This window comes from Giraffa tippelskirchi, chromosome 6, assembly GCF_054371585.1.
Source record: "Giraffa tippelskirchi isolate mGirTip1 chromosome 6, T2T-mGirTip1v1.2.pri, whole genome shotgun sequence".
In the NCBI taxonomy this organism is placed as follows: Eukaryota; Metazoa; Chordata; class Mammalia; order Artiodactyla; family Giraffidae; genus Giraffa; species Giraffa tippelskirchi.
The window spans coordinates 124,014,625-124,042,185 of NC_137280.1; the positions used below are offsets into that span (position 1 = coordinate 124,014,625).

The window sequence follows — 27,561 nt, forward strand, 5'->3', positions numbered from 1 at the left end:
CAGCTCGGTCCCCTGACAGCTGCCGAGCCGAGCCGGGCCGGATGGAAAACCCGGGCTGTGCAGGGCCCGGCCGGGCGCGTGGGGGAGGGGTTGTGGGGGGCTGCCTCAGCGGCAAAGTAGACAAAGGCTGCCCCTCCCTCCTAGTGCGCGCTGCTGGGGGTCGCCAGAGGTAGCGGCCTTCGCCCTCACCCAGCGGGGCGCTCCGGCCGGGATCACGTGGCCTAAGGCTACAGAGGCTGGGGGTGGGGGCGCGCCCTTAATCCCTACGCGCCCGCCCACCCCGCTCCCACGCCGGGGCCTGTCTGGGGTCTCTGGGAGAGTCACCCCCAACTTCCTGCCCCTACCCCGCCTCCACGCCCCGGCTCTGAGACTTCCTGCCTCCTCGGCTCCGGGCTGCTCGGGCTGTGGGAAGCTGGAGGGGCGGGGGCGGCCGGGTCCCCTCCCCCCTGCGTGCTCCACGGGGCGCTGGGGGTCCAGGAGGAAGTGTGCGCGGTGGGGGGCACGGCCTGGCCCCGGGGCGGCCATCCGGTGGGGCAGGTGCGGCCTCAGCCCTGGGAGGGAGGGCAGGCAGGCCCGTTGCTAATAGTGCTGGGGCAGGAGGGAGGTGGGGCGCGCATTGCGGGGAGTCCCGTCTCTAGGGTTCCGGGTGCGGATGTGGCTGGCTAGGAGGTCCCGCCCGTCGCGCCCCCAGGCAGGCCCAGGCTCAGCAAAGCAGGCACATGTCCCCTCACCCTCTGGCCTGAGACTAGGCTAAGATGCTGGGAAGCTCCCAAGGTGTAACTCAGTCTTCGGGCTGACCGCGCCCTTGAGCCATGCTTTTTGGGCCTCGGCTTTTGCAGTCTGTAAAAAATAACCCTAGTGACAGCTACCATTTTTCAGAACCACGTGCCAAACATAGTGTTAAACGTTTAACGTACTTTTTTTGTCTCAAGCCACGCGACAATTCCATTTTGCTGATGAGCAAGGTGAGACGCAGAGAGGTTGCGACTTGCCCGAAGTCACATAGCTAGTAAGATACCTAGGCGGGACTCCAGGTTCTTTACGGGTAGTCTTGTTTTAGCAAGAGGTCTGGAGTGGTGCGCCTATATAGGTCGATCGCCCAGGGCATTCACTAGTGCCGTGAGCCCCTTGGTGGCGTCTCGCTGCACGTGTTCCAGTCTTGGAGCTGGGCACGTGTATCTTAGCGCACTCCCGCGTGCCAAAGCCTGGGGACAGAGGCATAGCCTAGCGCACTGGTGCCCAGGTGCGCCCTTCCCGGTTAGGACCCGGCAGAGTCATATGGCCTGAGCCGCGGGCTGAGTGGAGCGGGGGCGGGGAACTCAGAGAAGAGTCCACGCGGGCCGAGGCGCCTGGGAGGCCGCAATCCCGGCGCCTGCAGCCGGCGAGGCTCGGGGTGACGCGAGGGGGCCCAGCTACCGTGACCTCCTCCGCGGTTTCCATGGAGACGGTGCACTATAAATAAAAAAAAAGAGAGAGAGGAGGAATTTCAAACCCGTTTTCTACCGCGCTAGGCGGGAGGGGTGGGGTGGGGAGGAAAGCTCTCTTTGAATCGAGTTTCCCATTTCACCTTCCCAGGCGGTGGGAGCGCTTCCCCCGCAGCCTAGCCGGGAAATTGCCGCCCCTCACGCCGCGTGGCGCCCCCCGAGGAAGCTAATTAGTGCAGCCCGGGGAGCTGGGGACTGGGGACCTGGCACCGGGGGGCCGGAGCTTGCCTCTTGAGGGGGGAGCGCCTACAAATTGCCGCCCCCCCATCTCTCCAGGCGCGCACGCAGCCCGGCGCGGGCCGGGGCACAGGGCGCAGGCGGGAGGTCGCATCTGCAGCTTTGGCGCAATGAATCAGGCGCGGCGGCCGCCGCCGCCGCTGCGGAGCGCGTCTGGCATCCGGAGTCTCCCGGGATCGAAAATAATTTGGGCAAAGCGGTGGGAGGTGTGTGCGCGCGCTCCGAGGGGAGGGCGGGGGAGCCGGCCGGGCCGGGTGCGCGGGGCGGGGGGAGGTGCCATCCGACAGCCCCGCTGTGGTGAGAACAGAGTTGACACTTCTTTCCTTTCCACTTACTGCGGCAAGTAACGCGAGGAAGCTTAACCCTCTCATTGCTTGGAGGATTAAAGATGCCGCGAGCGCCCTCATGAGGGCGCGCTAGTGTTGGGGGGCCAGGTGTGTGGGCTCTTTTGAGGCTGGTCTTTGGGGCCTGCTGGCCTCAGCCCTTTGGCTCCTCAGACTGGTGCTCCCACCTGACCATTCTTTAAGGCATTCTCCTCGGGGCTTTTCTCCATCCTCCTTTTTACCTTTTCCAGATCGGCTAGCGTCAGTGTTATGGCCTCAGTTTCCCTACTTGTACAAGAGGTTGAGAGTCCTGTAGCAGCTTCCTAGTCTGTCTGGAGACCCAAGTTTTATGACCTGGCTGGAGCACTGGGCAGAGGCAAGAGTGGGTGGTTAGGGCGGTGGATGCAGGAGTTGAAACCCCACCCTCTTTCATCTCCCGCCTGCACTGTGGGCGCCCTTCAAGAAAATGGCCGAGTTCCTGTTTTTGCCTCTGACGGCAGAAATGTCACCGCCGCTGCATTAAGCACGCTCGGTGGGAACTCGGGTTTGGATGGAGAAGCTGGCGCTCAGCTTTGCCAAGCTGCCTGCAGCAGGGGGGTGGGGATGAGCTGGCTGGCCAATAGGCCTGGCTGAGGTCAGCTTTTGTATGTGCGTGTTCCCACCTTACTGCCTGCCACTCCAGTATCCCCAGGCTCCCTTCCCTCAGCTATGCTGGTTGGTCCCACATCACTCAAGGTTTTTTTCTTTTTTGGGGAGGAGGCATCTATTCAGACCCTTGTGCCTGTCCATCTCAGGGAGGGCAAGGAGAGCTGATTAAGGGGCAGAACCCACTTCTTCCTTCTCCCCACCCCCATAATAGGTAACACCTCTAGAATTTATTGATCTCCCCATTAGATGAGGAATTGTCCTTTGGATGAGGAAGGAATGGTGAGCCAGACCCCAGAGCATCCTCAGCCTTGTGACTTGAAGTCCTAGCAGGGCTTGAGTGGGGGGAGCTTTCCACTACCTTCCTTCCTGTCAAAGGATCCCACCACCCCAGAAATTCTCAAACCTTGGTGCACAGCAGATGATTTGGCCTTGTTAGCTTGCAGATGTGGGGAGGGAGGGGTTGCAGTATGTTGAGAGTATGATTCAGTAGGTTTTGGTTGTCCTGTCATCTGCATGCTTCACAAGACCCTAGGGGGAGGCCCTGGCTCTCACTCTGAGGCATGATCCCCTCACCCAAGGAGTCAGAGCTGGGAGTCCCACAGAGCTAGGTGGTCATGGCCATTAGCAGCCCCACTGCATAGACTGGGAGATGGAGAGAGGAGAAGGGACCGTATAGGGTCACTCTGTGAGGTAAGGGTTCCATGGTTAAAGTGTAACTCTTGACTCAAGCTCTCTTGACTTTGCTATGAATCAGCTGCATGTTGAACTAAACTGTGCCATGTTTTCCTCTATTGTAAAATGGGGATAACAGTAATAGTCCCTAACCTCACTGAAACAGTATGTGACCTCAGTGAGATAGTGCATTGAAAGTGTGAGCATAGGTCCGGGTGTGATCAATGTGAGCCTTTATTATCATTGTTATCACTATTAGAACTAGAACTCAAGTCTGAGATTCAGATACTAGTTTTGGGGGGCAGAGACTCTGGCCCAACTGTTGCTGATTCCCCAAGTCTGGTCCTTCAGGACTTCACCAAGTCTTAGACAGGGAAGAGTGTGTATGGGTTAGGAGTCAGTCCACCCAGGGGGTGGTTTGTGAGTCTCCCCACCACAAGCCCTACATTTCGGTCCTTTTTCACCCTTAGGAAGTATTGGTCCTCTCACAGTTCCAACAGTTCCAGATGCCCAGTGGGCAATGGCCTAGTTAGTGCTTGAGGGCTCACCCTCACCCTAGGCCCATGTCCAGTCAAGCTTCTTTGTCAAGCATCAGATCCTGTGATGGTGGGAAACAGGCCAGGTAACTTAGTATCTCCTCCCCACCCAGGGAGTGTTGGTGTGGGGCCTTCTGGGGACAAGAATAGGATACTCAAATTGGAGAGATCTTTGAGGGTGGGGAAGCCCACCTTCCTCTTTGGAAAGGCAGGTCACACCTGAATGAGGACATAGCACCAACATGTGCTTGGAACACAGGACTGATGGCTGTTTCATTTGGGAGCTTTTGGACTACTGGTTTCTGAAGTGTCACCCAGGGATTGTGGTTAGAATGCTGGAAGGACTTCCTGAAAACCGGGGGAGGGTTCTAGGGGGTCGTCCCTGGGCACAAGAGCACTGAAGTCTGATGTGGGGAAGGAGTGCGTCTATTCGAGACCAGCTGGCAGATGGCCGAGATGGCCTCTCAGACCTCCTTAGACTGTAGATAGTGGAGCACCAGCTTTGGGCTCTAAAGTTCTCACACACGCTTGCCTAAACATCTGCCTTTGCTCACTCATCTGGACTCACACTGTGCTCATATGTTCTCATTCCCCACATGTATGTACCCATGAACATTTGTGTACACACATGTTAAAGCATCACATGTGCAACACACACACATATACTTCTGCATGAATTCACACTGGTATGCAGTTGAGCTCCCAGATGCACAGATACTAACATGCATATGCACATAGTATCCTGATGCACTCAATGCACACATTAACACCTATGCACGCACATATGCACACATCAACACTCATGGATGCACACATGGGGACTTCCCTGGTGGTTCAGTGGTAAAGAATCGGCCTAGTGATGCAGGAGACTTGGGTTTGATCCCTGGGTCAGGAAGATCCCCTGAAGAAGAAAATGGCTACCTACTGCAGTATTCTTGCCTGGGAAATCCCATGGACAGAGGAGCCTGGTGGGCTACAGTCCACACGGTTGCAAAAGAGTTGGGTGTTATTTAGCAATTAAGCAACAACAACAAATGTGCATATGGGCCAACCCCTAAACGTTTGCTCTCCCATCAGCTAACTTGTGTGTATGTGCATTGTCTGTTTTCTATGAGGATAGTTCTATCTTCAGTTGTTTGCAGGTACCCCGGAGAACAGGGATTTGTTCTACTTCAGGGCCCACATGCCTGGTATTTGGAAGGTGTACAATACAGTATTATGTGGAATAGATGAGTAAATGTGTTAGTGTACACAGGAATGTATGAGTGAACAATACCATAACAGTAAAAGCAATTACCATTTATTGAGTACATGCTAAGAGTCTAATCCTGTGCTAAGTGCTGTCTTTAGAGGTAGCATCTCATTGAAGCTTCATAGCAACATATGGTTGGTGGTTGGAAGTTTAGTTGCTAAGGCATGCCTGACTATTGTGACCCTATGGACTTTAACTCACTGGGTTCATCTGTCCATGGAATTCCCCAGGCAAGGATACTGGAGTGGGTTGCCATTTCCTTCTTCAGGGGATCTTCCCAACCCAGGCATTGAACCCACGTCTTCTGCATTGCAGGCAGATTCTTTACCAGCGAGTCACCAGGAAAGCCCTATACAACCTATGCTGCTAAGTCGCTTCAGTCGTGTCCGACTCTGTGCGACCCCATAGACGGCAGCCCACCAGGCTCCGCCATCCCTGGGATTCTCCAGGCAAGAATACTGGAGTGGGTTGCCGTTTCCTTCTCCAGTGCATGAAAGGGAAAAGTGAAAGTGAAGTCACTCAGTCGTGTCTGACTCTTAGCGACCCCATGGACTGTAGCCTACCAGGCTCCTCCGTCCATGGGATTTTCCAGGCAAGAATACTGGAGTGGGGTGAGGCAAGTACTATTATATTTCCTGTTTAGGACTGTGGGAACTGAGGCTCCAAGCAACAATAACTACTTGTATTAGTTTCCTAGGGCTGCCCTAACAAAGTACCACACACTGAGTGGTTTAAACAACAGAAATGTATTGTCTGAAGGTTCTGGAGACCAGAAGTCTAAAATCAAAGCATCGGTGACTCCTTTTGCGGGCTGTGAGGGAAGGAACTGTTCGAGCTCTGTCTCCTTGACTTGTAGATGACAGTCTTCTCCGTGTTTCGTGTATCATCTTCCCTCTATGTGTGACTGTGTCCATATTTCCCCTTCTTGTAAAGACATCAATCATATTGGATTAGGGCCCACCCTAATGACCACATTTTAACCTGATTATCTCTGTAAAGGTCCTGTCTCCAAGTAAGTTCACATTCTCAGATACTGGGGTTAAGGACAGCAGTATATGAATTTTGGGTGGAAAGTAATTCAACCTGTAGTGCTACCCAAGGACACATCTGGGAAATAGGGGAAGCAGGATTTGATCCTGGGTCTGGAATGTCAGAGGCCACAGTACCATCCTGCTGTGTCGTACAGAGTGTGAGCATGTGTGTGTGTCCTAGCAGTCACTCTCTGTGGCTCCCCTCTCCCATCAGCACGTGGGTGTCCAGTGCCTGCTTGAATGAAGGTGTTGGCCTTTTGCAGACCGGGCTCACTGGCATGCTGGTAGCTTTAATGCTCCTCTGGCCATAATACGGGCACCTAGAGCCATCCCCCTGGACCCTGGTGGCCAACGCTGCCCGACAAGTCAACACTGACAGGAGTGCCTGGAGATACACACAGGGGGCCGGGGGGCTGCCTGACTCCCCCCACCAGCTGCCAGTTCGGATGCTGCAGCCTCATTTCAGAGGCTGCTGGCTTTGAAGTGCTCAGCCCAGTCAGGCGGGAAGCTGGAGCCCGAGTCTGGGAAGAAGGGGCAGTCACGAGGCTTCCCTGCATCAGCTGGGGCAGCTAGGGCCAGGCAGGCCCTGGGCTGACTTTTGTCCACAGCCTGAACCTCTGCTTCTGCTGCGAGGAGACAGGGGGGCTGGACCTCTCCCCTTCTTGCTCCTCTGACCTTGGCTGGGGGAGGGTCTAAAAAAGAGACCTGGCCCCCAGGCCAATGAGGGCAACAGAGTTTGAAAGGAGAGGCATGGCCTCAATTCTATGGGGAGCCCAGACTTTGGAGACATGGCCTCTGCCTTCAGGGAGTTTTCAGTCTGAAAAGTCCTAGCTTTTCTGAGGCCCGCTTTGTCCATCCAGGAAGTGGGGATGACAGTTTGTTGTGAAGGTTCTGGAAGTTACTATGGTAGAGGATGGGCTTCCCTGGTGGCTCAGATGGTAAAGAATCTGCCTGCAATGTAGGAGACCTGGGTTCGATCCCAGGGTTGGGCAGATCCCCTGGAGAAGGGAATGGCAACACACTCCAGTATTCTTGCCTGGAAAACTCCATGGACAGAAGAGCCTGGCGGGCTACAAAGTCCATGGGTTCACAAAGAGTTGGACACAACTGAGTGACTAACACACATAGTAGAGGAGGATTGGAATTAGCCTGAGTATCATACCCCACGCATAGCTACAACGTTTATGGGGATGATGATGGTAATGGTGAAGGGTAACAGTTACTGAGCACTTACTGTGCTACAGACTGAGTGCTTAGTGTCCTCTTAACCCAGTTATCCCATTTAATCCTTCTGAGATATCTGGAAGACAGCTACCATCATCACTACCATTTTAAAAATATTTATTTATTTATTTGACTGTGTTGGGTCTTGGGTTTCCAAGGTGGCTCAGTGGGCAAAGAATCTGCCTGCAATGCAGATGTGGTTTCAGCCCCCATGTTGGAAAGATCCCCTGGAGGAGGCATGGCAGCCCATTCCGCTATTCTTGCCTGGAGAATCCCATGGACAGATGAGCCTGGCAGACTACAGTCCATGGGGTCTCAAAGAGTCAGACAAGACTGAAGCGACTTAGCGCGCACACACACATACTGGGTCACGCAGCATCTTCAATCTTCGCTCTGGCCTGCGGGATCTTTTAGTTACAGCATTAGGGGTCTTTACTTATGTTATGCAAACTCTTAGTTGTAGCATGTGAGATTTAGTTCCTCAACCAGGGATCGAACCTGGGCCTTCTGCACTGGGAGCACGGGTCTTAGCTATTGGATCACCAGGGAAGTTCCATCATTGCCATTTTTAAATGAAACTGAGGTTCAGTGAAGTGGACTTGCTCAAGGTCACACAGCTAGAGAATGAAGGTATGGTCTGATGCTGCTCTTAAAATTTCACAGCAGGCCCTGCAATTATATGAGGATGGGGTCTTGGCGGAGGGGGCCCTGGGGTAAGACTGTCATGGCTGGCAATAGCACTGATTTTGAGGTCTCCACACTCTGAGCCCTATGCTGGCCTAGGTGACAGTGGCTGAGGCCTGTCCATGATAATGATGTTGATGATGATAAATTGTATCCTCTGTCAAGGTGAACCAAGCATCTGCCTCCACACTTTTGAATTTGGTCCTCACCGCAGCCCAGTGAGGTCAGCAGGGTGGGAATTATTCTTTTACAGATGAGTATACTGAGGGTCAAGAGTGTTGGGGTCAGTCTCCTAAGCAATTCAGAAGGTGGTGAGTTGTCCCTCAGATTTCCTGACTCCATGTGAATATTCCTTCTGTTAGACGCAGGTAAGCATCTTCAGGTTATTTCAGAACAAAAGCCCTCCCCGGTTCTCTTCCCCACCTCTGCATTGCTGGCGCTGTGAATGAGGGCAGGGACAGGTGAGGAAAGGGTGCCAATTCCCAAGAATCAACTCCCATTAGCCACAGCAGCATGAACAGTTACCCTGTCCTGGGCCCTCACTTTGTGGTGTGCATGGTGCTTATGCGTGTTTGTGCAGCCAGTGCTTCGGGCAGACCTGCCAGCCGACATGAGTAGGCACAGGAATTCAGTTCAGGTGAGCCCACGTCAGTGAGCACCTGCTAGACCCAAGCACTGGGCTGAGACAGAGGGTTGCAGGTGAGAACAAGGGCAATGACTAAGAGGTAGATGTGAGACACCAGTGATAACTGTTAATGTTTGGGAACGGCTAGACTGTGAGGACACAGGCACAGGTCTACCTGAGGTGCTAGAAAGGTTTCTCAGAGGAAGTAATGTCTAAGCTGAGGACTTAAGGGTTTAGGATTTAGCCAGACAAAGAAAGAGTGGCAGGGAAGAGTTCTAGGCTGAGTACAGCCTAGAACCACGAGGCCTAAAAGGTGGAAGGAGAACAACGTATCCTAGGAAATTAAGGATGCTAAAGGTGCTAGAGCTGGAGGGGGTAGAGGAAGGGTAGGCCATTGACCCAGGACACATCAGGCCAGGATAAGAGGTCTGATATTGTCTCTGTGGCATGGGGGTCCACTTATCCTGCTTCCTGTCCCCTCTTCTACTGAGATAGGTATTCTCCTATCTTCAAGACCCTCTTTCATCAATCGGATTCGCCCAATACCCCCTAACAGTAGGTGGAGCCGAGGTCACCAGATACACTTTACAGATGAATAAACTGAATCTCAGAAGTTATTGGCTTGGTCCATTTTACCTGGCTGGTGTGAGGGGTATTGGGCCTGGGCCCTAGACCTGTTCAGGCCAGTACTCAGCCTGGGCTATTTGCAGGACATCAATGTAGATTCTGGGATGGTGGTGTGCCGTGGGGTAGGGGCACAGCCCAGTGTGGGGAAGCCCTGGGGATGGAGAGAGGGTGGGGATCCCCCTCCCCAAAGCTCCAAGTTGGTGAAGACTGTTGCCGCCTCCCTCCCGTAGTCCCCAGAGGCTGGCTAGGGGTGAGTCAGCCTGGATGAAGTCACCGGCTTCCGCGCAGCCTGTGCCCCCTGACCTGGGAGGCGCCTGCCAGGGGCACCCGCCGAGCGGGAGGACAGGCTGGGCAGCTCTCCAGGTCTCTCCGTCGCAGCTGATTTAGGGGGGCTGGAGGTGTCCGGAGCCATCAGAAGCAGCTGGGCGTCTGGGGCTGCGAGGCCCATAAGTCATGCCGCCACCCGCCGTTCCCTGCAGTGCTCCCCGAGAGGTCTGTGATGAATCGCCGGGGACTGGGCTCATCAAAATCAGTTTATGCCAAAGGGAAATTAATTTCTGTCTCTCTGAGATGGGGAAGGGAAGGGCAGCTCCAGAGGCAGGCCAGTGACAGCAGTGCAGGAACAGGAGGGGTCCTCGTGTGGCCATGGTAGTCCCTGGCTAGAGACCCTAACCCTGTCCCTTCTACAGAAGGGGTGACTGAGGCTTGCGGGAGCCTCCTAATCTTGGGGACAGGAACCCAGATTTTGTTCTGTATTAATTCTTTCTCCCCTCCCTACCTGCTTTTATTTACTGAGCACCCGCTACGTGCCAGGCTCTGTCGTATGCTGGGAACACAGTGAGCAAGACAGAAATCCTGCTTTCATGGGACAGACATTCTGCCTGGGTAAGACAGACAGACTGGTAATAGGTAAATAAGAAAATACCAGACAGGCAAGCATTAAAGTCAGGTGATGTGGCCAATTTCCCCAGCATGGTCAGGCAAGACCTCTCTGAGGAAGATACAGTTAAGCTGACACTTGAGTTTCAGAAGGGGGTAACCCTTCCATTGTGAAGCAAATTCTCTGAAAATCTAGTGTTGTTGGGGGCTGGGGTAGGAAGAGTGCATTTCTGGGGAAGGAACCAGCAGATGTCAAGGCAGACTACCCCAGACAAGCATTCCCCTCATGATCCTGGGCTGCTGACTGCCACCACCTGAGCAGCTGTGCCTGGGCCTGGCTGTGTGGGTGGCTGGGGGCAGGCTAGTGAATGGCTCTACTTCCTGGACTGTATCTTTTACTAGGGGGAGATCAATAATTTAATGTTACGATTTAAATACATTAGAAACAAGCCTGAACTGCTTATAGGAGAATTCACAAGACTCTTCTTTAAAGATAAAACAGGAGATGTCAAAGAAACGTTGGGTGGGGCAACTCACCCTGAGTCAGTGATCTTCTTAAAGCCAAGGGCTCCTTTGTGGTTCAGTATGAGCGGCTGGGTCAGACTCTTCACAGCCAGGCTTAAATCCCTCTGTCGGGAGTTCCTCTGTGGCTCCCCAATGCCTGTAACAAGAACCTTAGGTTGGGCGTGGCGCCTGTCTGAATGCTCAGAATGATGCTGTTAAACAACTATTGTTACTCCCTTGTTACAGATAAGGAAACTGAGACTTGGACAGGAAGGAGACTTTTTGAAAGTCTTAGGCCTAATTAGTGGCAAAACCAGGATTCAAACTCACAACTTGAGTCGTTCTTCATCACTGCCTTCCTGGTAGCCACATCCTCACTCTTACTTTCTCTTGATCCACTTTCCATTATCCTGTGTTCCACAGATAGCATACCCCACAGGTTCTCACCCCAGCGCCTTTGTATGTGTGGTTCTCTCCACCTGCAGTCCCCTGCCTCCTTATATCTATTTGTTGAGACTCTAACCATTCTTCTGCCTGCAATTCGGGAGACTTGGGTTTGATCCCTGTGTTGGGAAGATCACTTGGAGAAGGTAGTGGCAATCCACTCCAGTATTCTTGCCTGGAGAATTCCAAGGACAGAGGATCCTGGCAGGTTATAGTTCATGGAGTCGCAAAGAGTTGGACGTGACTGAATGACTTTCACTAACCAGTCCTTATGGTTTTATTCAGCTTCTTCTTCTTCTGATGGCTGCCCTTTATCTCTTATGCCTCACAGTTCTATTTGCCCTACTCTCTGAGCCATTATCACACATATTTTGTGTGCCCAGGGATTGCAATGTGACAGACCAGGATTTAGGTTCACGTCTCATTTCTTTCTTTCTTTCTGTGTGTGGCTGTGCTGCTTGGCCTGTGGCATCTTACTTCCCTAACCAGTGATCGAACCCTGTCCCTCGGCAGTGAAAGCACTGAGTCTTAACCACTGGACTGCCAGGGAAGTCCCCACGTCTGTCACATATATTGGCTTTGTGATCTTGGGAGAGCAACAACTTTTAAGAACCTCAGTTTCTTCATTTGTTAAAGTGAGTCTACAATGTGGAGCCAAGAGATGATGAATAGAAACACTCAGCATAGGGTCTGGATGTCTCTGAAAAAATGGCAACAGTTGTTACAGCACCTTTCCTAGTCTCAGTTTCTTAATCTGTAAAATGGGATTCAATGTTCCCTTGTAGGTGGTCACAAAAGATGGCAAAGGGTGTCCGATGTGCCTGGCACACAGTGAGTCAATACTCAGCCAGAGAGGGTAGATCTAGGGCTTCTCACATCTCTGTCCCTCACAGATCCAGCCCAGGGCTTTGTGGCTCGGAGCATATTTTTTAGTTGAAGTTGAGGTAGATTTACATTTCCAAGCAGTGTGGGTTCATTCAGTCCAGGCAGCCCTCATGGTCAGCCTGGTACAAGAGGGGAAGTGACTTGGCACCCACAAAGTCTCCGTCATGATCATCATAACAGTAATTAATTTTTTGGTATGGGCAATTGGCATTTTCATTTTATATAAAGCACTTTTGGAGGATTTTTCTGTTTTTATTGATCTGTAATGTATTGTCTAAGTACAAACAGCAGCTGCACAGGCAGTTTTAAGCAAAGCCCTCAGCTCCCTTGCCAACAGATTGCTGCCTGAAGTCCTTCCTGAGGAGAAATTTGGGAGTTCCCTCTGTCCAACCATGCCCCCACTGCAACCCTCCTTTGGCTATGAAACAAATTCTCTGGAAACTCTGCCCTTTAGTGTCTGGGGTTAGGGAGGTAGGGGTAGGTGAAGACCCCCAGCTCCTTTCACAGAGGGAGGGGTTGTCTTCAGTCACTTTTGCAGGGGGAAGAGGTCTGAACAGCAATAACAGAAAGATGGCCTGACCCAGGGGCAGGCAGGGAACTCTGCTTTGCCGTGAGGGAGGGACTGCCCCCAGAGGTCCAAAGGTGCCTCTGTCCCTAAAGACATGTAGCCTTTCCCACCCTCTCTTCAGGCTGATTTCAGAGTTGGGGAGACTGAGATTGACGTTCCAGTGGCCCCCATCTTGGGGCTATTTCTCTGGGCAGTGAAGTTGATTACACTTTATAAGTAGAGACACAGCCAGTGCAAGGCGGGCGCTTCATTGTGTGTCCTTTTGGGGCTGCAGCTGATGGAAGGAAGCGGGGCTTCTCAGAGGAAGAGGCTCTGTCCAGAGGGCAACCCTGAAGTGTGAGGTGCCTGTGGTCTCGTGTGTCTGCTGGGTGCCTCAGTCTCCCTCTCCACTGGTTGGGGTCTGAGCTTTATTTTGGCCACACTGAATGGGAGCTGGAGAAATGACCCTATAGTTTGGAAAACTGGATATAAGAAGAGAGAAATGGCGCAGCGGACCGTAAGAAGGCTCTATCGCAGTGGACCGTAAGAAGGCTCTATCTCTTTAGTTCATGGTGCCTGAGGATTTCAGGAGAATTTTGCCTGGAGGGGCGCAGGGACCTTGGAGCAGATGGGCCTCCAGGTGTCCTGAGGGGCCTGACAGCCCCTCTACCCTCCCCAGTTTTCCACAGCCCCATATACTCAGGGACTGCAGAGGTCTTACTGTGAGTGACAAAGTAGATGGTGTGTGACCTCGAGAGGGGAGAGAACTCCTTGGGCCTGTCTGGACAGCCCCTACCTCCTCTCCCCTTGGGTGTTGGGAGTCCAGCCATCCTTACTGAGCTTGAGATTATTTAGTCAACAGTGTTTCTTCAGAGTCCCCAAGGCCCAGGTTTGTGTTAGGAGCTGGACCACCAAGTCCTCTCCAGGGACTCAGCCCAGCTCATTCCATCTCAGACATTTGAGCTTAGGGATGCTCATAGCAAAGGCCTTAATCTGGTCTGGTCTGAGAGGCCAGGGAAGGGTTCATGGAAGTAACTTGTTGGGTTCCAATCACAGCTCCACCACTTACTAGCTGTGTGACCTTGGAAGAGTTTTGTTTTTTTTTTAAATGTTGCTGAGGATTCAGTGAATTAATACATGTAAATATCCCTGAAGACAGTGCCTGCCACACAGTATGTATTCTGTAAATGTTAAGTAAAAACTAAAAACCTCAACAGTCCAGTGGTTAGGACACTGTGCTTTCACTTCAGGGGCACGGGTTCAATCCCTGGTCAGGGAACTAAGATCTCACAAGTCATGCAGGCAAAAAAACAAACAAGTATCGCTTGGGTGAGTAGGACTTGGCAAACATATGGGTAAGAAAGAGTGTCCTCAGCAAAGAGAACAGGGACATGGATGTGGGAAAGCAGGTTCCTCCAAGCATCTCCCTTCTGTGTCACCTGGTGGGGGTGATGGTGGCTGTCCTGATCTATGATTTGGGCTGGTAACTCCACCTCCCTCCCTCCACCACCACAGAGTGGCCTTGGGGCATGAGATGCGACTGAGTCCCTGCTGTGCCCACTTACCCAGGCCTCTGCTGGTCCTGCCAGTGTCTGTGAGCCTAGCCCTGGATGGGCAGTGCTGGTCATTCTCCTATGGGCATCTGGAACTCCCCATTTGGCTGGTGGGAAGCTCGGGGGTCAGGGAGGGCTTCTTGAAGGAGGTGCTCTCTGAATAGTGTCCTAAAGGAAAACGAACCCTTTCCTAGACAGGGGGAGGGGGGTGTTCCAGGCCCAAGGGCACAACCTATGCAAAGGTTGGAGAGATCTCAACGCTGGGAAAACAAAAAGACCTTGGGTGGAGTTTAGGCGCAGGGCCTGGGGAGCCCCACTTTGGATCGGTTTTATCAGGAGGTCTGGATTGTCCTCCCTTTGCCCTCCAGCCCCAGCAGGCGTGGTGGCCTAAGAGGTTAAAGTCCAGTCTTGCTCCAGGGCCAGCCCCGGAGCTGGGGGTAGGGGCGCCAGTTGCCCCGTGCCTCCCTCCCACTCCAGAGCCGGGAGGGTTTGGCAAAGCAACAACGCAGCCTTTGTGCGTCTCTGCGGGTCTAGGCACGTCTGGCCCAGCCTAGGCGGCTGCGGGTTTCAGTGCCCTGTGATCCCAGCCAGGCGGGGCGGGGCAGGGTAGGGCGTCCTCAGAGTCTACACAGTGTGGCTCCTGGGGTCCCCTGCACCCCCGCCAGGGCTCCCCAGGTGAGGACGCCCGTGGTCTTGGTTGGAATACCTGGACATGGGTGGGGCTGGCAGTGAAGCTATTGAGCAGGTAGACGGTGGGCGGAGGTGGGCGGGAAGGTGGGGGATGGGAGCCGGGCACATCCCGAGGCTCCCGAGTGCTGCAGCTTGCGGCCCGATGGGTACCCCGGGGTGAGTCTGAGTGTGCATTGGGGTGAGGACATGCTTCAGGGTGTGAGGGTCTGGGGTGGAGCACATGAGCAGCCCCCAGCCTGCTCAGAACAGAGCGCTGCTGTCTCTCCCCGTAGCGCCAACAACGAGGCCTCTCTCTCGGCACATAATGTCCCCTCTGTATTGTCTGCTGCTCAGTGGTGACGATAATTTTAAGGCTCAGATCCTTTTCGCGGGTGCTGGGGGAAGGATGGAGGCTGTCTGGGGGAGGGCCAGGTCTCCCAGGCTGAGTTTCAGCCTGTGCTTCGGGGGAGGTCGGTCGTGTGTTTGGGGTCTCCCCCTAAATACCCACCACCCTCGCAGGGGCAGCAGAGCGAAGTCAGCCTCTCCGGGGAGCACCCCCCCCAGTCACGTGGCCCCGCCCAGCTCCAAGTCCTCCCCCACTTAGACGTCTCAGTGGGGGCCGAGACCTCTTCAAAGGAACCTGCTTTGGTAACCCCTTTTGGCTTGTGTCTGCTGAGCTAGATGTTTCTTCATGTCTACCTCTAGTCTTTCCTGCTGTGGAAGCGCTAGACCACAAGTTGTCAACCATTTGGTTCTCAGGACTCCTTTTCATTGTTCATCGGCTAGTCGTGTCTGACTCTGCGACCCCGTGGACTGCAGCACGCCAGGCTCTCCTGTCCTTCACTATCTCTGGAAGTTTGCTCAAATTCATGTCCATTGAGTAGGTGATACTATATAACCATCTCATCCTCTGCTGCCCCCTTCTCCTTTTCCTTTAGAGGCTTGATAATTATTAAGGACCCTGAAGAGCTTTTGTTTATGTGAGTTATATTCATCAAGACTTACTATATTAGAAATTAAAACAAAATTTTAAAACATGTATTTAATCATTCATTTAAAAAATAATACTAACTCCATTACAGGTTAACATAGACAATATACTTTTATGAAAAATAACTTTGTTTTCTGGGACAAAACAAAATTAGCAAGAGGAGTGGTGTTATCTATACATTTTTGCAAATCTCATTAATATCTGGCTTTATAGAGCAAAAGACCCCTTTGAGGTTGGATTTCTCACGTCTGTTTTTGCTTTCAATCTGTTGTGGTATGTTTCTATTGTTTTGTTGAAGTGTACAAGGAAAACTTGGCCTCACACAGATTTCTGTTTGGAAAGTGATGAGTATTTTCCTAGCCTTTGCAGATAATTTGATACTACACCAAAACTTGACAAGTGATAGTTTCTTAAAGGTTAGTTGCCATGAAGAATCTGAAATCCCATCAATGAGCCTTTTATGTTCTGTTTCATTAAAGTCCATTTGTCTATCTTGTCCTTTGAATGGCTCTTTTGCCCATGCATAATTTTATAACATTATGCATTGGTCATTTAAAAAATATTAGTTCACTGAGTTATGCAGATCTCTCAAATGTTAATATATTTCATTACATAATATTAAATAGTCACATTGATATCGCCATCAATTTCATCAGAAATGTACCAGCAAGATCTCAAGCTCATGATGACCTATACAAGTATTTCCCAATTCAAATTTTCACTTAAAAAAATAGAATTTTACCATTGGCGATAAATGCTATAGTTGTTTTTGTTGAAGTGATAGGCTTACTTGGTTATTTTTGAGAGCATATCTGCCAGATAGCCAAGTCTAAAGTTTGTCTGTCAGTCTTTCTTGTCTTTTTTTCTTTCTGTCTTTCCTTCTTTCTTTCCAACCCAGGAATCGAGCCGGGGTTTCTGCATTGGAGACTGATTCTTTACCAACTGAGCTATGAGGGAAGCCCTTCAAGTAAAGTAGTATTCCATAAAAAAGTAGCTAGTTCAGGTCATAACTCAAACAACTGCAGAACTGCTTCCCTTTGAGGTAGAAATCATACTTTGGTGTGGTACAGACTGTTTTATGTGAATTTCCCAAATCATCACACACAATGTTTACTAGATGTGTATGCAAGGTTGAGATTTAATAAAATCACTAATTTTTTACTGCTTCACTTCAACAAGGACATTCTTAAGTGAAACTGGCTTCTTTTTTTTTAATGGAAGCTCCTGACAGTGATATTTACAATGACTTCTAGCATAGTTTGGTGTCACTGCCTTGATTTGTGCTAAGGCACAAACGATTTTACCCACTATTATTTTTGTATCATCATTGCAAATCTCAACACAGTAAAAAGCCGTAGTATTATTGGTAAAATAATTTTGACCTTACCTAGCCCTAAGAAGGTCTTAGATACTCCCAGGTTCTATGAACCCTGGTTTGAGAACCACTGTACTAAGTTATAGGCTTCCCATGTGGCTCAGTGGTAAAGATTCCACCTGCCAATGCAGGAGACAGGAGATGCAGGTTTGATCCCTGGGTTGAGAAGATCCCCTGGAGGAGGAAATGGTAACCCACTCTAGTATTCTTGCCTGGATAATATCATGGACAGAGGAGCCTGGTGGGCTACAGTCTGTGGGGTTGCAAAGAGTTGAACATGACTGGGCAAAACTGATCACATTCAGGCATACTGAGTTATTCTGCCTCATTCTGTTCTTGGTGGTGATGGGCCATGTTTTACATATTTCACTGATTAGGACACTGAGCCCCAGTGGAGCCTCACCATGGGTCCTCATCTCTCATTCCAGCACCAAAATGAGAATTTTTTTCCTGGCAGGGATTGGAGGGACTTCTTAGGAGAGGTGGTGTTGATTTGATGGTTGGCCAGAATACAAAAGGTGGGGGTGGGAGCTGGGGAGTACATTCTTAGTGGAAGGAACAGCACTGGCAAAGGCCTAGGGAAAAGAACACATAATGAGGCCAGATAACTAAGGATGTTGAATGCCGGCCTCAAGGCACTAGGCACCACAGAATGATGTTGACAGGGGAAGCAATGGCTGTTGTTGTTTAGTCGCTCAGTTGTGTCCAACTCTTGCGACCCCATGGACTGTAACCCGCCAGGCTCCTCTGTCCATGGGATTCTCCAGGCAAGAATACTGGAGTGGGTTGCCTTTTCCTTCTCCAGGGGGGATCTTTCCAACCCATGGATCGAACCTGTGTCTCCTGCATTGGCAGGCAGATTTTTTACTGCTGAGCCACTGGGGAAGCCCAGTGGTGGATGAGATGAACCCAAAAACAGACAGGGCCAGAGATGGGGCCTTGGGCCTTCACCAGGAGGCCTTTCCATGCCAGCTGGCCTCAGGGCTGTGCCCTTAGAATGGGGTGACATGGCCACTTAGATGGACTCATCCTTCATGACCATGACTGGCAGAGTGTGGTCTGCTGCCCAGAATCCCCTGGTGAAAAATGTCTCCCAGGTTTCTGCAGCTGACAGCTTCTCTCTTGCTTTGTATCAGCTGTCGTGGTGACAGTGACCAGCCTCGCCAGGTTTCTTGTGTCATGCGTGCATGGGAGGGTGACCTGAGCAGAGGTGACAGCTGTAGAGAGAGGTGGTCGTAGTGGTCTGTCAGTGGGTGATAAGGGCCTGGGCCCGGGAGCTGTGAAAGTGGGGGCTGCGGCATTGACCCTGAACAGGATTGCGTCCCACCTCCACCCTGGGCCAGGCGTGCCCTTCTCCTCCTCCAGGGGCTCCGTGTTCCTGCTCTAGCGTGTCCCCCTGTGCTGCTGGGGCTCAATTCCTGGCCGGGTTTGAGATGGGACCTCAGTTTCTGTGTAAGACAGGCCTCTCTACCCTGCTGTGCTCTGGGTACTGGGCCCGTATGGGTGTGCATGGCTGTGCTGTGTGACTGTGTGGGAGTGTCCTATGCCACGTGTATTTGTGACTGTGGCATGTGATGTGCCCTGTAGCGCAGATGCTTGTGAGCTTGTGTACCCTACCATGTTGAGTCGTGTGTATGTTTTTGTGCCTTTAGTTTTGGGTGGCGTGTATTTTAGTACATAGTTTTGTATATCTTTTGGGGGTGTGAGTGTCACTGTGGTGGGTGTGTATTTTTGTGTGATGGTTTGTCAGTGTATATCTTGGCCCAGTCCCAGAAGAAGGCCTGCTGAGGGGTTGGGGGTGGGGCCTGTGCTGGGGTAGGGAGCCCAGAGCCGGGAGGTCTGACTGGGAATGGACATGTCCTCACTGGCTCAGTGAGCATGCGTGCTCAGGCAAGTCTGACCCCATGGACTGAAGCCTGCCAGGCTCCTGTGTCTATGGGATTTCCCAGGCAAGAATACTGGAGTGGGTTGCCATTTCCTCCTCATGGGGAATCTTCCCAGGGATCGAATCCGTGTCTCCTGCATCTCCTGCATTGCAGGCAGATTCTTTACAACTGAGCCATCAGGGAAGCCCCACTGACCCAGAGAGCATTGCAAACTATCAAAGAACCCCTGTCCAGCTTTGGCATCCCCGGCTAGTCAGGGTGGCTGGGTGGAAAGGAGGCATAAGGGAACCAAAACAGGCTTGGCCCGCCGCCAGCACCTTGCTGCCACTTGAGCCTCGTGGTGGTAGCCCAGTGCCCTGGGCCCATCCTCCTAAAGCTCCAAGCACTTTTTGTTGTGGGAGTTGGGAAGGGGCCAAAGGCATGGCTCAGTTTGGCTTTAGTGGTCAACTTCAGCTCGTGGTGGACCATGGAGGCAAAGCTGGGCCCACACTGTGTTGGGCAGGGGCTGCAGGTAGGACTAGCTCCGCTGAGTCAGGGCTGATGCTAAGTTCATTACCTGTGTCATTCACTCAAATGTTTATTGAGCGTGTGCTCTGTTCCAGGCCCTGCTTTAGATGCTGGCAGTATAGCAGTTAGACTCACTGAATTGGAGAGAAGAGAGAGGGCCTGCTGCTGTGCGTGTTACAGAAAAAGAACCAGATCCTAATGTGTTAAGTGATTTGCCCAAAGTCACAACGAAGCTGAGATTGGAAACCAGGCCTGTCTTGTGCCAGAGACGCCCTCCTCCTGCCCTTGATGTTCACAATTGCAGCCTACATGCTCACTGAGCTAGGACCAGCAGGGCGAGAGGATGGGCAGACAACGCTTGGCTAGCCTTGTGCCCTGGGCTATTGGCTGATGCTGGAGAGTGGGTACAGGAGCTAAATAGTGAGCTCCTAGTTGCTCTGCAGGGAAGGTGAGGTGCTTGGAGTGGTCCCCAGAGGGGTTTCCAGAGCGTAGAGGTGGTCAGGTAGAGATTCAGGTGTGGGGAGGAACTGGAGGGTGTACCTTGTGTTTCCAGGGTACAGTGACCCGAGGGAACACTTCCTCTCTGGCTATGTGAACTGAGATGGGGCTCTGCTTCACTCTGAGCCTCAGCTTCCGCATCTGTAAAGTGGGCACAATAATTGTCCCGCCAACCCCAGTGGGTACAATGCTCAGGGCTTGGTGGCTGGTGCACAGTAGGGCAGCTGGGGGGCTAGGGCAGAACTGGAAGTAGGCAGGGTCTCCCCCAGGGCTCTCTGCTCAGCCCCAGGAACTGGGTAGGGGGTAGGGAGGAGGAGGAGCAGATGTGCCCGTGTCTCACAAGAGCAGCCGCATTTAGCCACTGAGTCGGGGATTGAAATATTCCTGAGGGAGAAGAACCCTGAGGCTTCAGGGCGGCAACAGCTCGTCAGTGGGGAGCGGGGAAGGGATGTTGTCACCATCTGCCTCGTGTCTGTCTGTGACTAAAATAATACTGGGGTGAGACTCGCCGCAGGCACGGGCCCAGCCACAAGGTTCCCCGGAAGAGGGAGGGGCCGGGGGTGCTGCGAGGCTGGTGGGGGGATCAGTCTCATGAGTGCAGGGCCACGGGACCCCCAGACCTGCCTGGGGTCTGTTCCAGAGGGGAGACCAAGCGTGTGGTGAGATCCCAGTAAAGCAGGGGCAACAACAGAAACAAAAGCAAGAGGGACAGACAAATTGCCTGATTCAGCTTCCATGAGCAGATCCAGAATATTGAAACCAGAAAACGTAGCAAGAAGCTATTTTAATTTCAGCCAACGTATAAGTTTCGAGTCTATGGTTTACTGTGGTTTTTATTTTGAATCAAATATGGAGGATGCTCCATAAGCTGCTCATAGCTCAGGGCTCTGGGGATAGAGCACCCACCTTTCTCACTGGGCACAGCAGTCACATCCCAACTGCCTCTAAGGGTTGGTACCCTGGGGCCTGGGCAGACACCCCTTCAGATGCAGACCTGGCTGGGAGCCTGATGCTTGGCCTCTGGGCAGTGAAGCAGTCATGCTTGGTCTTCTGCTGTGCGTCTCACCAGACACGAGCTGTTGGGTATTTTTGTTTTTGCAGAGAAAACAGACCCATGACCTCAGCAGTTTATTTTAACTGCAGAAGCACCCTAACTGCTGGTTGCTATGTGCTGACACGGTGCAGTGCTGTCCGTTCAGCAGGCAACACGTGAGCACCTACTGTGTGTAGGCCGTGAGTGGGGCAGGCTGGACCCACTCTTAGCATACAAGGCCAGACACCTGGGTACCAGGGAGGGTGCTGGGGAGGTCAGTGAGGGGTGCTGGATATGGCAGGAGACCATGGCTGTTGTCTCGAAGGAGGTGGCGGATGCACTCAGCCTTGAAGAGGAGACATGGAAGACATTTGGCATCAGCAAGGGAGAGTGGAGAGGATGCCCCAGGCAGTGGGAACTGTGCGTACACAGACCACGACTTTGTGGCTGCCTCTTTATGGGAAATGTGTCTGCATCACAATCTTAGCTGCGAAGCAGAGCCCTTCCAGTAGGCCAGACCTTGTGCTTACTGCTTTACATGTGTTTTCCTGGTCATTCCTTACCAAGCCCCCAAGAGTTGGTGCACTTAATGTCTATCTTACAGATGAGGAAACTGAAGCTCAGAGATGTCTAGTAACTTGTCCTGTGTGCTACCCTGGCACAATGCCCTCATTTGGGAGGCAGAAGTTAAGCACCCAGTACTCTTGCCTGGAAAATCCCATGGACTGTGGAGCCCGGTGGGCTACAGTCCATGGGGTCGCGAAGAGTCGGACATGACTGAGCGACTTCACTTTTACTTTTCACTTTCATGCATTGGAAAAGGAAATGGCAACCCACTCCAGTATTCTTGCCTGGAGAATCCCAGGGACGGGGGAGCCTGGTGGGCTGCCGTCTATGGGGTCACACAGAGTCGGACACGACTGATGCGACTTAGCAGCATTTAAGCACCTACTATGCACAGGCCCTGAGCCAGCGGGCCTCCTGGAATCAGACCCAGCAGCACACTCCTGAGTTTTGTTCTCAGATGGCTGGGGTCTCTCATCTCTATCTGGGCACAGTGCCCATAGGAACCTCTTTTCAGCATGTGTGAGTGTGTGCACATAGGAGAGAGAGATGTAGGTGCCTGCATACAGGAGCCTTGGGAACCCCACTTTATAGTCTTGAGCAAATTTCTCCTCTGAGCCTCAGGCTTCCTCATCTGTATAACAGGACTATAGTACCTATGTGCAGGCTGCTAGTAAGGATTAAAAGTGAAAGCAGGTATGAGAAGCCCTGTGTAAATTCAGTGAGTCCCCAATCAGGGCTGATTCTCCTCATCTTCCCAGAACAATCCAGTCAACAAGCTTTTCCTGCAGCTGACAGCACCCCTGGCCACTGCATCAGCCACCCCTCTGAATTATTCAGGACTCTCACTCCAGGCCTCTGTGGCCACTCTTCCCCTCCTCTGCAAGCCTGGCTGTTAGCACCCACTCAGTCTCTGTTGGGGCTCTGCCGACCTCAGTTCCCCCAAACTTCAGTCTGTTCAGGTGGGGCGGTGAGTGTGATAGGGTGTGTGTGTGTGTCAGAGAGTGACCGGGAGTGTGTGAGGGCACAAGAGTGTGTGACAGTGTGTACAAGCATGTGAATGTGGGAGGGTTACGGAGTGTTTGAAGTGTGAGTGTAAAAGTGTATGTGACCGTGACAGTGTGAGTGTGTGTGGACACGTGAGGGTGAGGACGAGTTTTTGTGTGAATGTGTGTAAGTGTGAGGATGAGTGTGTGAGTGTTTGTATGTGTGAGTGTGCTATACTGTGTGTGAGTGTATGTAGAGGCCTGGGCCCTCCTGAAAGTGCAGGGAAGCCAGGCTCAAGAGTACACAATGACCTGGAGTCAGATTCCAGCCTGGAGAAGGAGGGGGTCAGTTCACCTCTATTTCCAGGGTCTCTTCATAATCGTGTGCAGTGGGGAGAGGTGGGAAGAGGCAAATGTTTGGGAAGAAGGGTATGTAGTGGTTAGATCATGGACAGGACCTGAATCCCATGCCCTACGGGGGCTTTAGCCCACTGCCAGGCTGTTCCTGGTCTGCCTCATTTCCTGACAAACTGAGACCCTCAGAGGAGAGCAATTCCCTCTCACTGGTCATTTTCCTCTCCCTGAGCTGGGGTGAGCTGAGAACCCTAGTGGCTGAGACTGGGGGACTATGCCCTTGCATCTATAGCTAGGTGGCAGCCCCCAGAGGTCTTAAGGGGGAGCTGTGGAGGGGAGCAGGAATCTATTGGTACTCTTGCTGGAGGGCCCCCACCCATGGGCTGGAAGGACATAGCAGACTTCCCTCTGCTTGACCCCCATCCTGACCTGCATGCTGGTCCTGCCTGGAGCCTCACTGTCTAATGTACACAAATTTGGAGTACTGAGGTGGCTGTGGGGGTGGGATTTAGGAACTGGGATCCTGCAGTGTATGGAGGTTGGGGATGGACTGTGTGAGAGAGGCCTTTAGTATGGGAGAGGTCTGTGTACCGGTGTGAGGCTATGGGTGACTGAGTGTACGTTTGTATCTGTGAGTTTTTCTATGTGCATGAACAATGTGTGTGTGATTGTGCTTGTGTTTATCTGCAAGTTTGTGTGTGAGTACCTGTTTGTGTGATCGGATGAGCATGTACAATCTATATTGGAGCATGTGTTTGTAGAAGTTTCTATTTGTGTGAGGGGGTGAGAGATGATTGACAGGGAGGGGGTAGATGGGGGGCCACCCTAAGCTCCATGGCTTCAGTCTTCCTCAGGCCTTGCTTGGCATTGCCTGAATCTGACTGCAGTGGGGCCACTGGCAGTGTGATTGCCTGGCTTTGTGGCAGAACCTCACAGCCCCATGTTGGGGGTAGCTGTAGGTTGGGGTGGCAAGGCAGGGTGAGAGACTTGATTTTTGTGGGGGACAGAAAGAACTGGGGACAGAGCCAGAGCTCCTGGAACCTGATGCCTGGGTCCTAGTCCCAGTTCCTCCGCTCACTTGAGTGAGCTGGATGAGTTGCTTCTCTCTCTGAGCCTCAGTTTCCTCATCAGAACAGTGGGGATTCTGATGGTCATGAGACCTTGGGGTACAGGACCTGCACATTAAGTGTTATCCACCAAATATCCTGAGACTGGGTTTTCCTCCAGACTCTGGGAAGTTGGCCAGTTGAAGGCCTGGACACTGGCTTCCAGAGGCTGGGGAGATGGTACCTTTTCCCCTTTTCTGGGCCCAAATGGCCTGATTTGTGTCTACTGTACCTCTCCCATCAGCAGATATGTGTGCATGTACGTGTGGAGGGTGCAGAGAGTATAAGTCAGCTGGTCATCCTGTCCATCCCCCTCCATTCTGGGAGGGTCAGTCCCCAGATCAGCGAGCATTTTCCATTCTGCTCCTCCTTCCCATGGTCAGAAGCAGGAATGGAGCAAGTCCTGCCCATTTCCTCTCTGGCCTCACTTTCTCTCTCTGTTAGAGCCAGGCGGCTGGGAGGCCTGAGTGTCCCTGTTGCTAGGTCCTCAGAGCTGGCTAGCTCCCCCAGTGCCCCAGACCCGCTAGCCTGCAGAGCTGTGGCCCAGGCAGCTGTCCGGCTGAGCTGAGCGGGTTAGCAACACAAGACAGATGGCGAGGGATTATCTCAGCTTCTCAGAGTGCAATGGCGGCAGCGGTTGGGGGGAGGGGGAGGGCCTCTCACACCCTCCCCATGTGTGTATCCACACACACAAGTACACATGCAGTTCCCCACTCCTGCCCCAGACCTAGCCCAGCCTCCTGATATTTATGAGGTAGGCAGGAAGGAAGGAGGAGAGGAGATTCTGAGAACTGGTGAGAACCGTGGGACTTGGCAATCTTGCTCCTGTCCCCCTGGACTCCTGGACCACAGGCTGAACCAGCTGGGCTTCTGAGAAGGCCCTCCCAGGCCCCTCTTGGACTGTGCCTCTGCTTCTAGGGTTTCTCTGCAGCTGCCCCCACTGGGAATGGTGTGTTCAGAACATGGACTTAAAGAGAAGCCTGAGGCTCAGAAATGTGTGAGCTGTGCCCAAAGTCACACAGCAAGTTTGGCGCATGAGCAGGCTGAGCCCTGGGGCTTGGCAAGTGGTGGAGGGCACCGGACTATGAGGTTCCTGAGTCTTCTGCAAACAAAATGTGGTTCCCCCAGCACTTGACGCTGCTGCCCAAGATCTCACAGGCCTGTGTGTATGACCTGTCCCGGGAGAAGCTGCACGCACACCAGGACTCAGGCACAGCCTCTTTCACATAGACATCAGCCTGCATGCAGGCTGTTTGGAGTTGACTGACAGAGCTATGTCTCCAGGCTGTGTCACTGGGTAGGAATTGGGGTGAGGTTAGAGCCCCACTAGAGTGAATTCTCCCACCTGTCCCCTAATTTGCAACAGGCAGACGGTAGAGAGCGCTGGAGCCAGAGACTCAGCATTAGTCCCCCAACCTCGCCTTTGGACACCCTTCCCTCCCCCCAGGCCTGAGTCATCAGTGCTGGGCCCCAGGGAGGGGTGTGGGCTAGGAAGTTGGGCCAGATTTGCAAATGACATCCCCAAGGGACCCTTTTCCCAGCATGGGGGTGAGGGAGGGGGCAGGCCAGGGTGGAGACCTCAAGACAGAAACTTGGTGTCTACTCACAGCTACCAAAGTCCAGACCTCTCCTCCCTCCCCTACAGTGACTCAGGGCCTGCTGGACCCAGGGATGTGGACTAGAGGCAGTGGTGCTAGGCTGCGTGGGTGGCCTGGTTCCAGTCTCTGCACGGAGCAAACCCACTCTTCTAGGCCCCTGAGGCTTCAGCTCCTTACTCTGCTCCTAGGGGCTCATGTGTGGCTGTCTAGGACCCAAGATTGAAGTCAGTTGGGCCTACCCTTGAAGCTGCATTATTTGCTGGGTTGCAGAACTTGGAGATACCACCCACACTGTTTCTGTCATTCCGTGCACCACAAGCTCCTTACCTGCAAGGCAGATTAGCCCCTCTGTCTCTAGTCTATAATGACCTGACTACACTTCTGGCTCTCTGGGGCAGAGTCCTGGCCAATCTCTCTCTCTGACTCTTTGGGCTCAAGTTGCTCGTCCGCATCCTCTCTCCTGAGGGTTGGGTGAGCCCATATCTAAGCTCCCCACGTCCCCACAGAGTTGGGCCTGGGGAGGTCCTACGTGAACTTCAGGGGTCTGAGCTTTCCCCCTCTCAGAAGTGAGACTTCTCTCGTTCTTTCCTTAAGGTTTCAAAGTAACATTCTAAAGAGGCACCGTGAGAGCCAATCAGAGAGCCTATGTAAATAAGGAGCCGCTGATTGGCTGTCTCCTTCACGCCCTTTACGAAACTTCAACTTCATCAACTCAGCAAAGATTTTTCCCTTTGGCCTCTCGCGCCCTGGAGGAGGCGTGGGTGAGGGTCACCGGGGCCATTCCCCTGCTGTAGGGTGCCTGACCCACCGAGTCGGGCCACTTTGGGTCAGGCAGGGGCGAGTGCGCCGGACCCTGAAGGTTTATTCTGGCTCAGAATCCCGGCAGAGGCGGCCCGGGGAGCGTGCCCCCTCCTCTTCTTTGTAGGACAGCTGCAGAGAGGGCTGCAGGCCGCGGGTATCGAGCTTGGCTGGGCCGGATCGATATCTGCCCACTGGACTGATGCGCCGGGGAGTCGGCTCGACAGGGGCTCCGCGGCAGAGTGATGGCCGTGCAGCTACCCCCCTCCTACCCGCACCCCGCCTTCCCAGGCACTCCCCGGGAAACCGAGGCGGGGGAGTGGTGTTGGGATCGAGGGCGCGGCGTGCGACAGGCGACAATCTCTCGTTCTGGGCTGCTGCCTTCGTGGTGGGGGCGGGGGTAGCCGGGGACCGCACCCTGCTCCCCAACCTACGCTTGTCCCCACCCCCAACGATTGCCTGTAGGTCGAGGCTGTCCCTGCCTGTATCTCGTCCCCTCGTCCTATCCTTCGCCTTCCTCCCTACTTTCTTTGTGTGTCTCCTCCCTGGCTCTGAGGTCCCTCCCTCACTTCTGTCTCTGGTGTCTATCTCTACATCTCCGTCTCCATTTCTTTCTCTGCCTGTCTTTCTCTAGCTGCCCCTCGGTCTCTGCTTAGGCCTCTGCTCGCCTCTTGCTCATTTTCACTTCCTCTCTTTGTCTGGCTCTCTCTTCTCTCCCTCCCTTCAGGTCCCCCCACCCGCACACCTCACAGCCCTGTTTACGACATCCCCAGGGCTGGCAGGTGGGCGGGGCTGCAGCAGAGAGGGGGTGAGTGAGGGAGACGCAGCCTCCCCCCCAGCTGTTAACCTTCACGCTTCAGGCCTCTGCGGATGGCAGAGGAGGGGGAAAGCCCAGCTGCCAGCTTGGCGGAGGTGACCAGGCGGGGACTGGGGGCTGCCCCTCCCTTTGGGCTTGTCTCTGGGGAGATCTGGGGCCGGAAGGAATGTGATGGAGGGCGCCTCCGGCCAAGAGAGGCTATTAGCCCCCAAAAGCTTTTGCTG

The 27,561-nt window shown here is 53.1% G+C and overlaps 1 long non-coding RNA gene across 1 annotated transcript; it reads right to left on the reverse strand.

Annotated features, from left to right (window-relative positions):
• Window positions 1-903: 903 nt before the first annotated feature.
• Window positions 904-14,630, reverse strand: LOC145510241 (uncharacterized). Its single transcript, XR_014056898.1, has 4 exons — window positions 14,168-14,630; window positions 10,760-10,883; window positions 2,287-2,410; window positions 904-1,452 (listed from the first exon to the last, which is right to left on the reverse strand). It is a non-coding gene; the product is annotated as an uncharacterized LOC145510241 (long non-coding RNA).
• Between the last annotated feature and the right edge of the window lie 12,931 nt (window positions 14,631-27,561).